Source organism: Microcebus murinus, chromosome 22, assembly GCF_040939455.1.
Source record: "Microcebus murinus isolate Inina chromosome 22, M.murinus_Inina_mat1.0, whole genome shotgun sequence".
NCBI classification, from domain to species: domain Eukaryota; kingdom Metazoa; phylum Chordata; class Mammalia; order Primates; family Cheirogaleidae; genus Microcebus; species Microcebus murinus.
The window spans coordinates 5,867,066-5,886,480 of record NC_134125.1 but is presented as its reverse complement, the minus strand read 5'-3'; the positions used below and the strand labels follow the sequence as shown (position 1 = coordinate 5,886,480).

The 19,415-nt window shown below is 42.6% G+C and overlaps 1 protein-coding gene across 3 annotated transcripts in view; it reads right to left on the bottom strand.

The window, feature by feature from the left end:
- Window positions 1-17,748, bottom strand: part of CLIP1 (CAP-Gly domain containing linker protein 1) — a 105,755-nt gene extending 88,007 nt beyond the window's left edge. For all 3 annotated transcript variants that reach the window (XM_075996518.1, XM_075996519.1, XM_075996520.1), the window contains exon 1: window positions 17,598-17,748. The gene's annotated coding sequence lies outside the window, so the exon portion shown is untranslated. The remainder of the gene's footprint in view (window positions 1-17,597) is intronic.
- Window positions 17,749-19,415: the final 1,667 nt, after the last annotated feature.

Sequence of the window (19,415 nt, the reverse complement as noted above, 5' to 3'; positions counted from 1 at the left end):
GAAAGGACTCTCAAATAATACAAAGCACACACATCAGCAGTCTCTTCTGACTACTCTTCTGACCCTATTTCTTCTTCTCTGGACTACTCCAGCTACTGGGCTATCTTCTATCACTGAATGATGAACCACATGCACTCCTGTCTTATTTGCATAGCATGCTATGACTAAGATCCTCATGGTTAGAGATGAGAGTTGATTTGTCTTTGCATCTGAAGACCTAAATAAGTATTCTTGATACACAAGAATTCAAAAAAAGTTCTGAACTGACTCAACATCAAAACAAGAACCCATAAAATGATGCGAAATGAAGCATTTTCAAACAAAAGCATTAAATAACTGTATCTCACCCTCTAAACACTTGATGAAGATGGTGGTGGCATTAGAAGGTTTCCCAACCTTGTGGCCTCTTTTAAAAAGTAGGCCAATGAGGCTGTGGGCCAGCTGTTCAATTACTATCGCCAATGAGTGGTATTTAAGGGCTGGTTCAAATTAGATAATTTATTTGTTGACACTATTATACTTTCTAGTACAGCAATGTCCAATACAAACATAATGTGGGACAAATGTATAATTTTGAATTTTCTAGTATCAATGTTTAAAAAATTAAAAAGAGGCTGGGCACGGTGGCTCACACCTGTAATCCTAGCACTCCAGGAGTCTGAGGCAGGAGGATCGCTCAAGGTCAAGACCTTGTCTCTACTAAAAATAGAAAGAAATTAATTGGCCAACTAAAAATATATAGAAAAAATTAGCCGGGCATGGTGGTGCATGCCTATAGTCCCAGCTACTTGGGAGGCTGAGGCAGGAGGATCACTTGAGCCCAGGAGTTTGAGGTTGCTGTGAGCTAGGCTGATGCCACAGCACTCTAGCCAGGGCAACAGAATGAAACTCTATCTCAAAAAAAAAAAAAAATTAAAATTAAAAAAAAAGTTAAAAATCAAAAAGAAACAGATGAAATTAATTTAATATAATTTAGCCCAATCTATCTAAAATATTTCAAAATTATTAATATTTTACATTCTTTTTTTCATACTAGATCTTTGAAATCCATTGTGTATTTTATACTTATAGCACATCTCAATTTGGACTCACCATATTTCAAATGCTCGACACACTCCTGTGGCTCATGGCTACTACACTGAACGGCATAGGCCTAGAATATACATTTAAGGCAGAATATGAGTAACTCTCCTCTTGGCATCAATAACAAATCTACCAAGCAGATACCCTAAATGCCCTGAGTATGCAACATGATCTTTGGTACTCCTTACAACACATATGTAAAGAAAAAGGCAGAGAAATGTAAAACTCTTAAATATAAAGCTGTGAATAATTGTCCTTAGGATAGAAAAGGAAAAAATAGCACTTACAGTAAGAACTTTAAAATATCTATTTGACAGGTGATATATAATGTATAAAGCAGCCCAGCTGGTAGCACAAGGCACTGCCCAGTAGGACTAACAGCTCAGCGCTAAGAGTTTGAAAATACCCACACAAAATTCAAAGCAAAATACTGTACAGAGATTGAGTTCCAGATGAAAAATGTAATAAGTGTGTCTGTCTCAAGACACAAGAAAGGAACCTGAGAGTCAGTGGCCGGCAGAATTAAAGCCAACATAGCAGGAGGCAGCATTTCAAAGAGGGGAATGAGAGCATTATTGTACTGAAGCCACGTCATGCTTAGCTTTTTCTGTCTTTCCAATTGCAGGAAACCAATGCAGACTCAAGGCATGCTTGGAAAAGGTAAGTTTGGGGACTCGAGGGGAAAACTATAGGAGAAAATGAGAGTTTAAGAATGTGACTGCAATGTCAGTAACTTATTTCTTACTAATCTGACATTTTCCCCCTAAACTCTAGTAAACTACCTTTGACTCAGAAATAATCTAGTAGTTATAATTTAAAATACAGGACCCAGGAAGAAAAGGTAAAACTGTGTCATTGGGCCAAATTCTAACATCTGGGAAATTTGTTAGCCTTCTGAATAAAGATACAGAATACCTCTTGTGCACATTTACCCAGAGTAGTCGAGTGACATGATAATACCGTGTGACTGATCAGAATGCCTGCCCTAACAACAAACAGTCCTGTGACTCAGACAGTAAAACCACCAGGACAGAGAGAGCAGTGTCCACTCTGAGATAGAGTATCTGGTAAGAGCATGAGCAGTCAGTTGATAAGAAGTGATGATGACAGTGACAGAAAGCCACCAAAGAGCATCATTTGCTCTAGACTCCCAGAAGCTTGCCCCCTGAACACAGGCAAAACGTGTGTGATGTCACCAAACACGATGACATTTAGGGCATGGGCCATGGAAGACCCACTGCTTCAAAGCAATGCAACAAGTGAGATAAACTAGGGAGAAGATAAAGCAGGGTCCTGGAGCCATGTGGTTTCAGCTGCAACTAAGAGGCTGCCTTAAAGGATGACAGAATAAAAATGTAAACATATGGGTAACTCTACTATGGCTGGTGCCTATGATGATAGACAGGGAAATTCCAAAGTGCCTTATTTCTTTGTCCTTCTCAAGCAGAGCATTCCACAACTCAGGAAAAATGAAAAGATTAGCCAGGTGAAAGGGTCATGCATGGGGAGGGAGAGGAGGGGAAAAAAAAGGGCAAAAAAAAAGAAAAGAAAGGGTCATGAAACCCTACCAGAAATAAACATACACAAGAAGTAAAAGGAAAAACTTTTCAAAGTAAAAAGAGAAAGTGAATCCATCTTCTATAGAGTTGCCTCTGTCCTTCAGGGCTATGCCTAAAAGGGTGGAGCAATGTATCAAATTTGACCAGGAGGCCATAACAACTGGAAATAGTGGTACTTTTAATAGAAAATCATCAAATATTGAGACACAGTACAAAGTTTAAAATTTCTAAACGTATGGTAGCAGGAGCCTAAGACTTTAACTAAAAACCTCTACACAAAGTGAAAAATGAAATTAAAAAAACACTGCTCATTATGTAATTTTTCATATAAACTTTAAAAAGCAGCATCTTGGGCCAGGCAAGGTGGCTCATGCCTATATTCCTAGCACTCTGGGAGGCTGAGGGAAGAGGAATTCAAGACCAACCTGAGCAAGAGCAAGACCACACCTCTACTAAAAATAGAAAAATTAGCCGGGCAGTGTGGCTCAAGCCTATAGTACCAGCTACTCAGGAGGTTGAGGCAGGACGATCGCTTGAGCCCCGGAGTTTGAAGTTTCAGTGAGCTACAATGATGCCACTGCACCCCAGCCAGGGCAGAAGAGCAAGACTCTGTCTCAAAAAAAAGAAAAAAGCAGCATCTTAGTCTATCTAGCTTGAAGATGACCACCAACGACCGCCTGGCTAAAGAAACAGACCCTTATGAGGAATGAAAGTTGCCTAATGCCTCTCACAGCTCATTCAAGTTATTTTTGTACTGCTTTTGATAAACTTACAGTTACCCCACCAGCTAAAGACAGAGCTGGTAATAGTTTATATTTGTATAGTGTAAAATGTTTCCTTTTTTATGATAAAGCATAACAATAAGATGGAAGAAAAAGGAAGATATGGAAGACACAGGTAAAATTTATTAACAAAATGTAAAAAACACCAACTTAACCATAGTGCCACATGTCCACACTTCCATGTGGTTCCACATCTCTCCATCAAGTTAATTCTCTTGTTTTCACAGAATTAACTTATACCAATTCTAAAAAGTATCTATAATAAGAGCACTCAGCCATCTTCAAAAACATGGTACTCACCATCTCCACTCGAAAAAAGGATGGTCCTTGTTAATTAGCAATCAGTGTGCCTTTTTTAGGGTAGAGTTACATAAATGTTTATTGAATATTAAAGTCATGCAGCCTGTCCTTTTTTCATTCCATTGTTAAGATTATTCATAAACACCAATATTTCTTCAATGATCTCCAGCCCTTGTGTAAGCCCATGAAGCGATCTATCAACTTTGTATGGATGCCATTGCTGTCACCCCCGTGGGTTCCTAAGAGAAGCGCTCACTGAAGTACCCTAGGCAAAAAAAATATTACCTAGATTCCGGGAGCCATAACCCTATGTCTTTTTTTTTTTCTTCTTCTTCTTCTTTTTTTTTTTTTTTTTTTGAGACAGAATCTCACTTTTGTTGCCCTGGCGTCAGCCTAGCTCACAGCAACCTCAAACTCCTGGGCTCAAGCAATCCTCCTGCCTCAGCCTCCCAAGTAGCTGGGACTACAGGCATGCACCACTATGCCCGGCTAATTTTTTTTTTTTTTTTTGTATATATATTTGTAGTTGGTCAATTAATTTCTTTCTATTTTTAGTAGAGACGGGGTCTCGCTCAGGATGGTTTCGAACTCCCAACCTCGAGCAATCCGCCCGCCTTGGCCTCCCAGAGTGCTAGGATTACAGGCGTGAGCCACCGCGCCTGGCCTTTTTTTCTTCTTGAGACAGAGTCTCACTCTCTTGCCTGGGCTAGAGTGCCTAGCTCACAGTAACCACAAACTCCTGGGCTTAAGCGATCCTCCTGCCTCAGCCTCCCCAGTAGCTGGGACTACAGGTACCCGCCACCGTGCCTGGCTAATTTTTTCTATTTTTGTGGTCTGGCTAATTTCTTTCTATTGGGATCTCATTCTTGCTCAGGTTGGTCTTGAATTCCTGAGCTCAAGCAATCCTCCCACCTCAGCCTCCCAGAGTGCTAGAATTATAGGTGTGAGCCACCATGCCTGGCCAACTCTGGGTCTTTAGCTTTCTGTCACCTTATTGTACTAGGACCATGAAGATCTATTTTCACTGATAATTCTCTACATATGTATTTATGTATATTTCATACATAATATTTAGGCCAAACAGCTTTAAAATTAACACAAAGATGAAAAAACAAACTTCTTATCTCTAAGGAAGGATAAAGTACAAAAGATGAAAGATCAGTAAATAATGCAGTCACTATTCACTTAAAAGGATCAATGTGAAAAGCCCATTTAGACACTAAAGGTCTGACACAAGCCAGTAAAGTTGGGAAAATTAATTGGCTCCTTAATCCAAAAGATGCTAACAAGGGAGTTTTCCTTCCAATTTCTAATGGATAGAGCACTTACAGAGCAATTTATAAAGCCAGACTACAAACCTTAAGTGTTGGTTTGAGAATATCATACTATAAGACACTGACAGTAAACAGAAAGCTTACAATGTCTTTCCATCAAAGTCAGAAGTAGACAGAATCCTTTGAAAACTTAGTCTGTGCTTGAAAATTATGTTTTTAAAACTTAAAGTGTGTATGACATAGTACAGGAAACAAGCTGAATCCAGAGTTTCAAAGTCTACAGAAGTTTAAAAAAGGAGGGAGAGAGGGCTAAAAACCAACCCAGGCAGAGAGCTGGGCATTGGACAACGTTTTTTTAAAAGACAGAAGTCTGTGCTATGATGCAACTGCCTGCAATTATGAATGTCTTTGCACAGCCCAGTTTGAGTGAAGATTTATATTCCTGCCACTTAGACATGCAGAAAATAAGCAGCCTCTCAGAGTTCCTCTATCTGTAAAATAATTTTTTAAAGAAGGGAACATAGGCCGGGCGCTGTGGCTCACGCCTGTAATCCTAGCTCTCTGGGAGGCCGAGGCGGGTGGATCCTTGGAGCTCAGAAGTTCAAGACCAGCCTGAGCAAGAGCCGAGACCCCGTCTCTACTAAATATAAAAAAAAAAAAAAAAAAAAAAAAAAAAACGTTAATTGGCCAACTGAAAATGGAAAAAAAAAAATAAAGAAGGGAACATAAAAAACTGAAAAACTTGAGCTATTCTACTCATTTGCACAAAATTCTATAAAATGTCTGTGACTTTGTAACTCCTATAGCACTAGCTTAGATATGGATCTTTAAAAGGGCTAAAATTACTAGGCCTGGTTAGTATCTCCCAGAAGAACTTACTTAATAGGTCGGCAGCAGTCAATTATACTAGTGTGTAAAAAGAAGCAATGTGCTTAATATAGCACCATAAAATTTTAGAATCAGAAGTGACCTTAGCAATCTAGTTCAACTTCCTCATTTTACTACTGAGGAAACTGATTTTAAAAGGTGAAATCACTTGTCAAGGTCACAGTTACTTAATGGTCTAGGACTTAAACCCCAATCTCCAGATTAAAAGACTCCTAATCCTAAAGTCAACTGATGAATAAAAGTTTCTGATCTGTTATATACAGCAATAGGATGAAAGAGTTCACCTCAAGGCAAGTTAAAATTGACTCTCTTTCCACTCTTCAGAAAGGGGGAAAAAAGTAGGCATATTGTGGCCTGCTCTGAAACAGTCAGACCTGGTCCATAATAAAAGCAAAAGTATACCAACTGTTCTGAACAAAAAAAAAAGGACACAAAGACAACTCACAGAAGAATCAAGAACTTCCTCATTGGAAAGTTTTCTCTTTATAAAAGCTTTCTGTTTTTACTTTGCAAATGAGCAAATTTAATAGTTGCTATAGGTCTTTAGAGCCAATGGAAAAAATAACAGTATTTCTATTTTCGCAATACTGTGAGACACCTGGCTATTTCGAGAGAAGAAATCAGTCTACCAAATTTACTCACAAATCCCTAAGATACTTTCTGTACAATCACCCTAGATGCTGTAAGTGGAAACAAGTTTATTTGGATTTTAAAACCCAACTTTTGTGATGGGTTATTTTGCACCTGTTTAGGTAATCATCCATACAGATACACACCAGGTTCTATCAGACCTCAGAAAGAAAAACCCACCTTTAATTAAACAGTGAGAAATAAAACTGAAACACACAAAAGGACCTGAAATTTGGCAACGCACAAGCTCTGACATGAGGAGCACAAGCTGCTTTTCCATGCTGAATATTTAACTCCTCATAAATTACAAATTCTTCACTGACAACTGTTCATTAAAAATGTGCCCTTCAATAACGGCAAGACACTCCTACTCAAATTAACTTTCTAAAACATTGCAGGAAGAAAGGTTTTAATTTCCCATACCAATAAAAGTGTTTTCCCCCATTCTGATTTAAATGAAAGAATAAAATTTAGGGGTTAAACCTAACTTCCTTTAGCAATTGGAGATCAGGAAGATATAGGGATTATGGGAAAAGGGAAAAGAAGAGGTGTAACATTTACTAAATTTTACATAATTTAGTAAATGTATTTTACATTTACTAAATTATTACTAACATACATTACTAACATACATTACTAACATACATTAATTACTAACATACATTAATTACTAACATACATTAATTCAGTTAGTCTTCACGACCACTATGTGAAGCAGCTATTATCCCTAACTTATAGATGAGAAAACTGAACTCCAAAAGGCTAAGCAGTTTGGCCAGGCACAGAGGCTCACACCTGTAACCTTAGCACTTTGAGAGGCTAAATAAGACAGGAGGATCACCTGAGGCCAGGCATTCAAGACCAGCCTGAACCTGGACAACATAGCAAGACCCCAGTCTCCAAAAAATGAAAAAAATTAGCCAGGCATGGTGGCATGCACCTGTAGTCCCAGCTACTCCAGAAGCTGAGGTGGGAGGATCACTTGAGCCCAGGAGTTCAAGGCTGCAGTGAGCTATGATCATGCCACTGCACTCTAGTATAGGCAACAGAGCAAGAAGACCTCATCTCTAAAAAATAAAGCAAAGAAAGAAAGGTTAAGCAGTTTATACAAAATCTTCCAAAAGGAAGAGAGCCAAGATTTGCTGTCCAGCAGAGGACTGAATTCCAGCTCTTAACCTGTCTTCTATCAATAGTTATGGGCTCCTCAAGAGCAGGATGCATGCCTGTTTTACTCATGTTTGTGCCCCCAATGTCTGGGCTACTGTCTCCCTATAGTAGGTGCTCAATAAATATCTGATGAATATCTTAATTAAAAGATAAGAACTTTTACCCCCATAATACGCTAAAATAAAAATAAAAAGATAAGGTCTCATTGCATTGAAATTAATTTAAAAAAAAAGAAACAAAATTTTAAAAAATAAAATTTAAAAAAGGAAAAGACAAAAGGGCATTCTTTTGTATATCATTTTCATCCCAAATGGCAACATACTATTGTTCTGTACTTTGCTTTTTATACTTAATATTTTGAAGGCAAAAACAGGTAATTGGTATATTTCTCCCAACAAGCTATACAAATGGCCAATAAGCACACAAACAGATGTTCAACATTGCCAGCTATCAGGTAAATGCAAATCAAAATAACAATGAGGCCTGGCTCGGTGACTCACGCCTATAATCCTAGCACTCTGGGAGGCTAAGGCTGGCGGATCGCTCGAGGTCAGGAGTTCGAAACCAGTCTGAGCAAGAGCGAGACCCCGTCTCTACTATAAATAGAAAGAAATTAATTGGCCAACTAATATATATAGAAAAAATCAGCCGGGCATGGTGGCGCATGCCTGTAGTCCCAGCTACTCGGGAGGCTGAAGCAGTAGGATTGCTTGAGCCCAGGAGATTGAGGTTGCTGTGAGCTAGGCTGACGCCACGGCACTCACTCTAGCCTGGGCAACAAAGCGAGATTTTGTCTCAAAAAAAAAAAAAATCACAATGAGATCCCACACTACACACCAACTAGGATAACTATAACCAAAAAGACAGAGAATAAGAAGTGTTGATGAGATTTGGACAAATTGGAACATCATTCGCTGCTGGCAGTACAAACGCTTTGGAAAGCAGTGTTGCAGTGCCTCAAAAGGTACAGTTCCCGTATGACCCAGCAATTCTACTTCTAGATACAGATCCAAGAAAAACAAAAGCAAATGTCCAAACACTTACATATAAATGTTCATAGCAGCAGCATTCATCAAAGACAAAAAATGGAAACAACCCAAATGTTTATCAACTGATTATCAAACAAAATGTGGTATGTATATCTATACAGCAGAGTATTATTCAGTCATAAAAAGGAATGAAGTACTTATGCATGCCACAACACGAATGAACACACCATGCTCAGGGAAAGAAGCCAGTCATAGTGTATGATTCCCTTTATATGAAACGTCCAGGATAGACAGATCTGTACGGAGTAGATTAGTGGGTGCCTAGGGCTGAGAGAATTGGGGGAAATAAGGAGTAACTGCTAATGGATATGGGATTTCTTTTCGGGATGATGAAAATAAAACATTGTGGTGATGATTGCACAACTCTCTGTATAAACTAAAAACCTACTAAATCATATACTTTAAAGTGGGTAAACCGTATGGTATGAGAATTATAGCTCAATAAAGCTGTTGTTGTTTTTAATATAATTGGTACGCCTAGCTTTCTTGCTTACTACTCACAACCAAATATTTTTGACCACACATGTGAAAAAAAGGCTGCAGAAAACTCAATTATTATAAAATGCTAAAGACCAGTAAGATGAATTCCTCATCAGGACAGGAAATCCTGTCCTTGATATAACCCAAACTTTTTTTTTTTTTTTTGAGAGAGAGTCTCGCTCTGCTGCCTGGGCTAGAGTGCCATGGCATCAGCCTAGCTCACAGCAACCTCAAACTCCTGGGCTCAAGCGATCTTCCCACCTCAGCCTCCCAAGTAGCTGGGACTACAGGCATGCGCCACCATGCCCAGCTAATTTTTTCCATATATTTTTAGCTGTCTGACTAATTGCTTTCTATTTTTAGAGGAGATGGGGTCTCATTCTTGCTCAGGCTGGTCTCGAACTCCTGACCTTAAGTGATCCGCCCGTCTCAGCCTCCCAGAGTGCTAGGATAAATTCGAACTTCTTTTCTCAAGTTTTATTTGCTATTATCTGCCCTCAAACTGAAAAAGCAGACTATTATCTCGACATGTTATTATTATGTCTATATCTTCACTCACTCTGGCCTAGACTGTCTACCTAACCTATCCCTACCTAGAAACCCTGTATCTCCACCACAGCCAAACACAACCAGGTGTGGGGCTTGTGCCTTAGTCCCAGCTACTCAGGAGGCTGAAGCAGGGGGATCACTGGAGGCCCGGGAATTCGAGGCTGCAGCCAGCTATGATCACACCACTGCACTCCAGCCTGTGTGACAGAATGAGACCTTGTCTCAAAAAAAAAAAAAAAAAAGCCAAACAAATGCTAATTCCTACTCCAGAAGCCTTCCTTGATTCCCTTCCATACACACACCCAAGCCAAATGAACTGATCATCCTCCACGGTCCCATCACAACTGTTTTCACCTACACTTTACCTACAGTAGTTGTCTTACCTTGTGAGACAGACAGAGCTCCATGCACCTAACACCAGTCTTCACAGCACTCAACAAATATTTGATAAATTGGAATTTATGGGGTTATTGCCCACCCCACGGGACACTTTCTATTGGCCATGCACATATGAAAAACTTTACTACAAATTTAACAATGCCCAAAATAAACACAGGTGACTCAAAGGCAACCAGTGATACAGGACTGGGCTTTCCTGCCCCCATCATCATCTCCTTCCCTGACCTCTGGTATTTGAAAGCACTGAGGACTCCCCTCTATACTACTCTTACCACCTTTCAAGGTGATCTAGAGATCTCCAGTTCATCAAGCCCAAATCCCATCCATCTATCCCCCTCCCTTCATCAATACAATAACCCCATAGGTGAGCATGGCAGGTTTTACCCCATTTTCCAGAACAAGAAACAGATTGAGAGAAGTTAAAACAACTTGCCCAAGACTCTTATTAGAAATGGGACCCCAAACATCTTAATAGTTCTTCTGATTCCCCATGCTGGTTTGCTAAGAATATTGCCAGTAAAATATTACATTTTTTTAATTACTTAAAAATACAAATAGGCATTCAGACAAACAGTTTTTAAAAGTATAAAGAAAACAGACACTCAAATATTAACAAGATTTTCTCTGGGCAGCAGGATTATGGATAATTTGCTTCTATGTTTTTGTAAATGTACATGTTTCATCATTTATGCAATGAGCCCATACTTCTTTTTTTTTTTTTTTTTGAGACAGAGTCTCGCTTTGTTGTCCAGGCTAGAGTGAGTGCCGTGGCGTCAGCCTAGCTCACAGCAACCTCAAACTCCTGGGCTCGAGTGATCCTTCTGCCTCAGCCTCTCGAGTAGCTGGGACTACAGGCATGTGCCACCATGCCCGGCTAATTTTTTATATATATATCAGTTGGCCAATTAATTTCTTTCTATTTATAGTAGAGATGGGGTCTCGCTCTTGCTCAGGCTGGTTTTGAACTCCTGACCTTGAGCAATCCGCCCTTCCCGGCCTCCCAAGAGCTAGGATTACAGGCGTGAGCCACAGCGCCCGGCCCCATACTTCTTAAGAACATTATGTTATCAAAATGTAAAGACTGCCATAAAACTGGTATATAAGGAAAAAACAAACCAGAGAACTCCCAAAAAAACTTCACTGGAAAACATTTTCTAAAATCTAAATTTTACTACTGTCTTTGGACCTTGAATTAATAAAAAAAAAATAAATAAATAAAATCTAAATTTGACTCTAATACTAGATTCTCAATGTGACAACCTAAGCTACATAGTCTTTACAAGAGAAATTAGTAATGCAGTTTCATGTGATATACACTTTTTTCTAGTCACCCACGTGTAAAACAAACTTAGTGATAAAAGTTTTCTTTCATTTAAGCTATAAAAAATTACCCTGCTTATAAAGTTTATTTATTTTATAGTCTGGGAAGGAAAAATCTAAATAGATTCCTTCCTGCTTTAAGGTATCACAACATAATAAAAAACCATTGTATGGGGTAAATCAGTTAAAGAGAGGAGGCAGGAATTCAAACACCTTGATTAAAAGATTTTTAGGGGGCCGGGCGCTGTGGCTCACGCCTGTAATCCTAGCTCTTGGGAGGCCGAGGCGGGCGGATTGCTCAAGGTCAGGAGTTCAAAACCAGCCTGAGCAAGAGCGAGACCCCGTCTCTACTATAAATAGAAAGAAATTAATTGGCCAACTGATATATATATAAAAAATTAGCCGGGCATAGTGGCGCATGCCTGTAGTCCTAGCTACTCGGGAGGCTGAGGCAGAAGGATCACTCGAGCCCAGGAGTTTGAGGTTGCTGTGAGCTAGGCTGACGCCACGGCACTCACTCTAGCCTGGACAACAAAGCGAGACTCTGTCTCAAAAAAAAAAAAAAAAAAGATTTTTAGAAAAACATTCCTAACATCTCTTCTCTTTTCTGAAAGGAGGGGGGAAATATGCCAAATATTTCCATGTACTACTTGTGCAAAAGAAGGGATTTGTAGAATTAGAGAGAAAAAAAATCATTAAATTGCTTTCCCTTATGTATCAAACACAAATCTTGGATGATCTGCACATCCTGAACATCTGGATCTTCAGGCCCTTAACTTCAGAGAAGATATCATAAAGATATCATAAATCAGCAATTTTAAGTGTAAAACAGGGGCAGAGTTAAATTGGGATCTAGCCAAGCTATACTTAGACATAAGCAAGCAACAGAGAAAACAAATATCAAACTACTTAATTCGAGTCAGAAGTATTTTAGATCTTATGCTTAATAGACAACATTGGGGCAGCAAAATGTCTGCCTGTAGTGGCACTAGGATTCTAGGATTCCCGTGGAGAGGTAGAGGAGAATACACTTCCCCAGGGAAAGAGATACCAGAGAGGGTTCCCAGCAGATTCTGTAACCTGACTACTTCCTCTTTTCAAAGATTATGCAAAGCATACTTTTAAGATTTTGTTGCTGGACCACAATAAACAAACAATTAAAAACAGCCCCACCCATCGAGTTAGGGCTAATGGAATCTGTCCTTCTGGAAGTGCCAGATGGAGATTAAAAAAAAAAAAAAAAAAAAAAAAACTCTTCACTAATTGTGGCCAAGATTCCTTGGTACTTGGTGCCAGGGCCAGGATATTAACCCAGATGTCCTAGCCAAATTCAAGGTTGGTTAATTACAGTCTGCCAACCTACCAACAACAAAAAAAAGGCCTCCCTCTGTTCCCCTGATTGAAATCTGAAGAGGTCATTCTTCCTTGAAATTCTTGTGTAGTACCATCAGTCAAAATGCTTTCCTTTAAAAGTGCATTGTAACTCAAATGCTGATTCAAAGCATATGGATTCTTTGAGTTTCACCTATATGGGAACCATATACTGTATATATTAAAAATATGTAAGACACTGTTATAGTTTAAAGCCTCTCTAAGCAGCTATCTAAAAAATTCATATCCAGGGTATTACTAACACTGCTTTCCAATTAATACTGAAAAGACTATGCAAAGGTTTATATTAAACACAGATTTTGAGCCATAAAACTTTTAAGACTAAAAAGGGGAGCTTTGCTACCAGAAGCACAATCCTGGGGAAAAGCTATATATGCAAATATCAATTACAAAGCCTCCCAGAGTTTAGCAAAAATCCTGAATAGATGCGTACAAACAAGAAAGGATACAACTCCACAGCAAGTCTGAACATCAAGTACTGGGCTGGCCTTTCTGCCAGCCACTTACTTGAGGTTCCATTGCCAATATATTCTATGCATTGCTCAAAATAACAAACTGGGTTCAATTTCTAGCTCTGTATTCACTAGCTGTGTGGCCTTTTGCACAAGTTAGTGAAATTCTTTGAGTCTCACTTCCCCCATGTTAACTTTATCTTCATCAAAATCATTAACAAAATGGCATAAAATTATTCTGTATCCTTTAGTATTTCTAAATACTTTAACAATTACATATAATAAGTACCATAGCCTATAGGCCTTAAGTTAATTAACAGCAAGCGCATGCTTCCCACCTTAGGAACTTTGCACTTGCTGTTCCTTCTTCCTAGTATGCTCTTCCCTCTGGGATCTACGTTCTCTCACTTCCTTTTGATCTCTATTCAAAAGTCATGATCTGGCCGGGCACGGTGGCTCACGCCTGTAATCCTAGCATTCTGGGAGGCCGAGGCGGGCGGATTGCTCGAGGTTGGGAGTTCGAAACCATCCTGAGCAAGACCCCGTCTCTACTAAAAATAGAAAGAAATTAATTGACCAACTAAAAATATATATACAAAAAAAAAACTAGCCGGGCATGGTGGCACATGCCTGTAGTCCCAGCTACTTGGGAGGCTGAGGCAGGAGGATCGTTTGAGCCCAGGAGTTTGAGGTTGCTGTGAGCTAGGCTGACGCCATGGCACTCACTCTAGCCTGGGCAACAAAAGTGAGACTCTGTCTCAAAAAAAAAAATAAAATAAAAATAAAATAAAAAAAAAATAAAAAAATAAAAAAAAAAGTCATGATCTCAGCGAGATCTTCTCTTGCTGCCCTATATAAAATTTCCATTACCCTAATTCTTATCCCCAAAACTTCATTTTTCCCCTTCTCTGATTGATTTTTTTCATGACTATTTTATCACTTTTAAACATACAATAAACTTTATTATCTGCCTTTTCTACTTGAAGGGGAGTTCCAAGAGAGCAGAGATTTCTGTTCTCTTCACTGCTATATTACCAGCATCCAGAATGGCACCTGGCACACAGTAGGTGCTCAATAAATATTCATCGCCTGAATACCTAATGAGATCTTATTACAGCCCTCAGATTGGTACACCACAGCTCCACAGGCTTCCTTTGGGGAGACTATCACACTTCAAAAATAATGTGAAGGAGAACTAAAAGCCTGCCATGACTAATAAACAACATTGTCTATTCTCCGTATCAGAGAAAAACACACTTGACCTCTCACCTTATTTGCACAAGGGAAGAAAGAAGCTGATTATTTGTATAGTGGAAAGTTTTACGAGGTGAAAACTCTCACTTTAGTTAACACTATATATAGGTAATGTTTTCTTTTAATGATAACAAATATTAAACCATCTTCCTGTGACTTTACTACACTACCTTTGTTTTTTCTTTGGCTTGGACTTCTATAAAACCAGTCTTGAAATTTATGAAACTCATTTTCAATTAAATAAAAAATAAATATCTACTAAGCACACGAAACTCCACAGAACTCTGCAGAGGGTCTCATCACATGAAAGACAAGGTCCCTATCATTAATATATCTATTCTAGGGAGACCAGAAATCTACCCCATAAATAATAATGAACAAAACCAGGTGGCCCATATGTGACAAATTCAAAGGTGCCTACCTTTATATGGGATATAAGAGGATCAAGTCATCTCTTATGTATTATCCATTGGGTTTTGAATCCCAATAGATAGCACTCAAAGAGCAAGAGTCTGTTGGGGGGGCCAGGCGAAGTGGCTCACGCCTGTAATCCTAGCACTCTGGGAGGCCGAGGCGAGCGGATTGCTCAAGCTCAGGAGTTCGAAACCAGCCTGAGCAAGAGTAAGACCCCATCTCTACCATAAATAGAAAGAAACTGGCCAACTAATATACATAGAAAAAATTAGCCAGGCATGGTGGCGCATGCCTGTAGTCCCAGCTACTCAGGAGGCTGAGGCAGGAGGATCGCTTGAGCCCAGGAGTTTGAGGTTGCTGTGAGCTAGGCTGACGCCATGGCACTCACTCTAGCCTGGGAAACAAAGCAAGACTCTGTCTCAAAAAAAGAGTCTGTTGGGAGCAGAGCCTCACACCTGTAACCTTAGCACTCTGGGAGGCAGAGATGGGAGGATTGCTTGAGGCCAGGAGTTTGAGACCACCCTGAGCAAGAACAACACCCCATCTCTATAAAAGAAAAATTAGTCCCTGCTACTTGGGAGGCTGACACAGGAGATCACTGGAGGCCAGGAGTTTGAGGTGGCTGTGAGCTATGATAACACCACTGCACTCTAGCCAGGTGACAGAGCGGGACTCTGTCTCAAAAAAAAAAAAAAAAAGAGGCAAGAGTCAAACATTACTAAGTCAGTTCACACACATTATGGGTTGTATGGGATGTGACCGACTCAATGTTAGACAGTGGACAAAATTTTTTTTAAAGAAGATAAATAAGGACATCAAAATTTAAACTCCTAAAAGAACAGAAACCAGATTGGCTTATGTTGTGCTCAAGCACCAGTTGGAGCTCCAGAAGTAACTCAAAATGCAGGGAAGGGCAAACTCTTGATTTTCAAACAGAATACCTATGCAGGGTCCCACCCAGTTTCTGTTTTACCAGTTTGAACTAGGCCTACTGGGAAGATGTCCTTGACTGCTTTCTCTGAACCTCAAACACCTGGCAGCAGCCCTTGGCCAACCAATCACCAAATTCCTTTGCTTTAACAGAGACCAGGCTTGCTCTTTGCCAGAGAAGCCCTATGCTAATGTAATAACTAAGCACCTCAAGTCAGAATATCTGAGTTCAAACCCTGGCACCACCACTTATCAGCTGGGTGACCCTGGGCAAGTAACTTGACCTTCCTATGTCCCCTCTGCCAAGTGGAGATAATGATAGCACCCTCACTGAGCTAGGTTGATTAAATGAGATAAAACACATAAAAAAGACTCGCCCAGAGCCTGGCCGCAGGATGCCCTCAATAAATGTTAATTGTTATTATTTACAGAGAAAACATGGTTCTAGGGCTAAGGAGCAACATACCTGAGGATTTTTGCAAAAGGCTATTATTAAGCCTAAGAGTCAAAGAGATTGCTCTCCTGACTCATAGATATTATCGGTAATAGTAGTAATAATAAAATAGCAACAACAACCAGAATCACGACCATAATGACAGCAGCGGCCACGACACTAACACTTACAAAGCTCTGCCGGCCAGACGCCGTCCTAACCTAAAAGAGGAAGGGGAAGGCAAGGCTGCTGAATCACACACAAAATTACAGAATCTTCTCCACCTTCCTTTTTAAGAACAGTAATTGGCGCCCAAGTTTTGCTAAAAAACAGGTATCTAACCCGATTACAGACTTAATGTGTAATTTCTTCATACCAAAGAGGTGGGGCTGGGAAGGGAGGAGGGGGTGGTGCTCGGTTCCTGCCAGATGGAAAAGCCACATGAAGTGGAGAAACAGCCGGATTCAGGATTTACCCCCAAATTAAAATCAGATTTTTGAAGCCCAGAACCTCCGAATTCGGGGAATCTGAAGGTTCTGCTTTTAAAATAACCTCTGAACAAGTGTCATCTGTCTTCCAGGCCAATCCCCCGCCGCGGCAGAAGGTTCGGGTTACCCGGCAGCGGTCTTATTTCAGAAATCCCGGAGAGATCTGGCCACCTCCAGGCTTCCACCTTCCCCGAGACTCGCAGCCCCACTTGGGAGGAAAACAAAAGCCGGGGCCGGGCGGCCGGGGCTCGCCGGGGAGGCCACGGCCAGGGTGCCCTCCACGCGGGCTGCGGGCCGGCGCCCCGGGCCTGAGGAATGCTCAGGTGACGGGCGCGGCGCCCGGGGCAACAGGTCCCGCCCGGCCTCGGCCTCCCCGGGTCCGGCCGCCCCAGGGCCGAGGGGAGAGGACAGGGGCGCCCGGGAGGGAGCGGCGCCTGGGGCGGCGCAGGGCAAGGAGTCCAAGCTCCATCTTGAGGCGGGCGCAGGAAGGGAAGGCCCGGCTCCACGCTGACAGGGCTGCCCACTTTTCCGGCGCACGGGGAGCACCCCAGGGACCCCTGGCCTCCGAGGCCGACCACCCGGGGCTCTCAGGGTCCCCTCTAAGGCGGCCCCGGCGCGCGAGGCTCAGCCCCCCTCACAGACGCCGAGCCCCGGCCCCGAGCGGACGGCCCGCGCCGCCGGCCCGGGGGACAGGAGGCGGGAAGGGGAGGAGGGTGCCGGGAAGGAGAGAGGACCCACGCCGCGCCCCGCTCACCGCCTCGGACGCCGCCGGTCGCCGCCACCTGCCCCACTGCAGCAGCAGGAGCCGCGGCCGCCGCCTCCCGGCTCGTCGGCTCGGGGCGGGGTAGAGCGTGACGCGCCGCCGCCACCGCCGCCGCCGCCGCGGGGCCGGGCGGGCGCGCGCCGCCAGGAGAAGACGCCGCGCGGCTCCTCCCCGCGCTCCGCCGCCGCGCCCGCCCGCTCGGGCCCCCGGGTCCCGAGTCCCCAGTCCCCCGGCCAGAGCCCCCGCCGCCGCCCCTTTGTCTACACCCTCCGCGGGCCCGGGCGGCGACCCCAGCCCCGGGCGCACCCGCAGCTCCACCCTGGACCCTCAGGAGCCCCGGGATGGGGAGCAAGGTGCAAGGGCGAGCCCAGAGGCCTGCTCCAAGGGGCTCCTCATCCTTTCGGTTAGTTCCCGGTTTTCGGCAAAGTATTCCCAGAATTTGCACGTCACACCTAGGAGCTCCATTCAGTCTTGACCACAGCCTGCTATTTGGGGCTGATTCATTTGTTTGCCCTCCCCTTCCCGCCAGGCTGGGGTGAGAAATCCTTTGAAACAGGCTGGAAGGCGCTGCCCACAGCAGGTTAAGTTTGGGGAGGATCATCTTTGCCCTTTCCTCCCTCCAGGGAAAGACCCTGGGTGAGGATCCCTGGAAGAAAGCTGGAAAGGAGCTGCCTACAGCAAGTTAAGCTTGGGAAGAACCATCTCTGCTCCCCCGCTCCCTCCAGGAAAGGACGAAGGTTTTAAAAATCCTTTGAAACAAGCCCACGGCTTGCTCCTTTAGTTTGAGAAAAGCCTCTTTTATTTGCCTGGGCCGCTTGGACCGGAGCCCTGGTTAATGTCCCGTCCTCCCGCTTTCCCCCAGGGATCTCCTTTAAAAGCTTTTGAAAGGGACTGGAGCGGAGGCAGCAACAGCCTGCTCGGGCTGGGGTAGCAGAGGGCGGCCGGCATTGCACTCCCATGGACCATGGCAACCCCAGAAGCTTTGCAGCTCCTGGGAGGAATTTGCAGCTGTCGGGGGAGCCCAGGATTTTGCTGCAATTCAGTGCTGGATAAGGGGGCCTGGGGCTTCCTTCTCCTCCTCCGTAGAAGAAAATAATCAGGGGGGTGACCCCCACACACACTTGCTGACCTTTATTCAAAGCACGGTGCTGCCTGGACCAACAAAGATGCACAGAATAGGGGGAGGGAACTACATTGGAAATGCACGGAGTTCTGAACAAAGTAAATTTGTCTCCTGGCCCCGCCCCTCCCCTCCATTCATTTCTGAAATCACATAAAATGCTAAAACTACCTAATTCAACATGGCCTTAAGTTACAAGCTGCAAGGTCAGGTGGTAGTGGTACCCCTGAAATCCAATATCTATGTTCCTTATCTTCTGAAATGCACACCTCACGCCCTAGTTTGCACACTTTTTTCAGCTCTAGTAAGCGACCTATGGAATCTAGATGCCCTATGAGGCAAAGACCACTGCCGTGATGAGATGCAACTGTAAACACTTCTGCTTTTCTCTTGTCTCCTCCACTCATGCTGCCGAGCCTGTCTTTATTAAAAATATTGATCATGGAGTTTGGGCATTAATTTTGACTTTTTAAAAATATCACATTACAATGCTATTTACCTTGACTATGGAGTTTTTAACTCCCCCTTTAGTTGTGTGACCAAGGCCTAGTCTCAACCCTAACACCAGGACATTGACTTCTCCGTCCCAGGCTGCTCAGTGTTAAAACTAAAGGGTTCTCCTTCAAAATAAGCATTCAGGACCTCTAGAGGTGGCCAGGCCTGTAATCCCAGCACTTTGGGAGGATTGC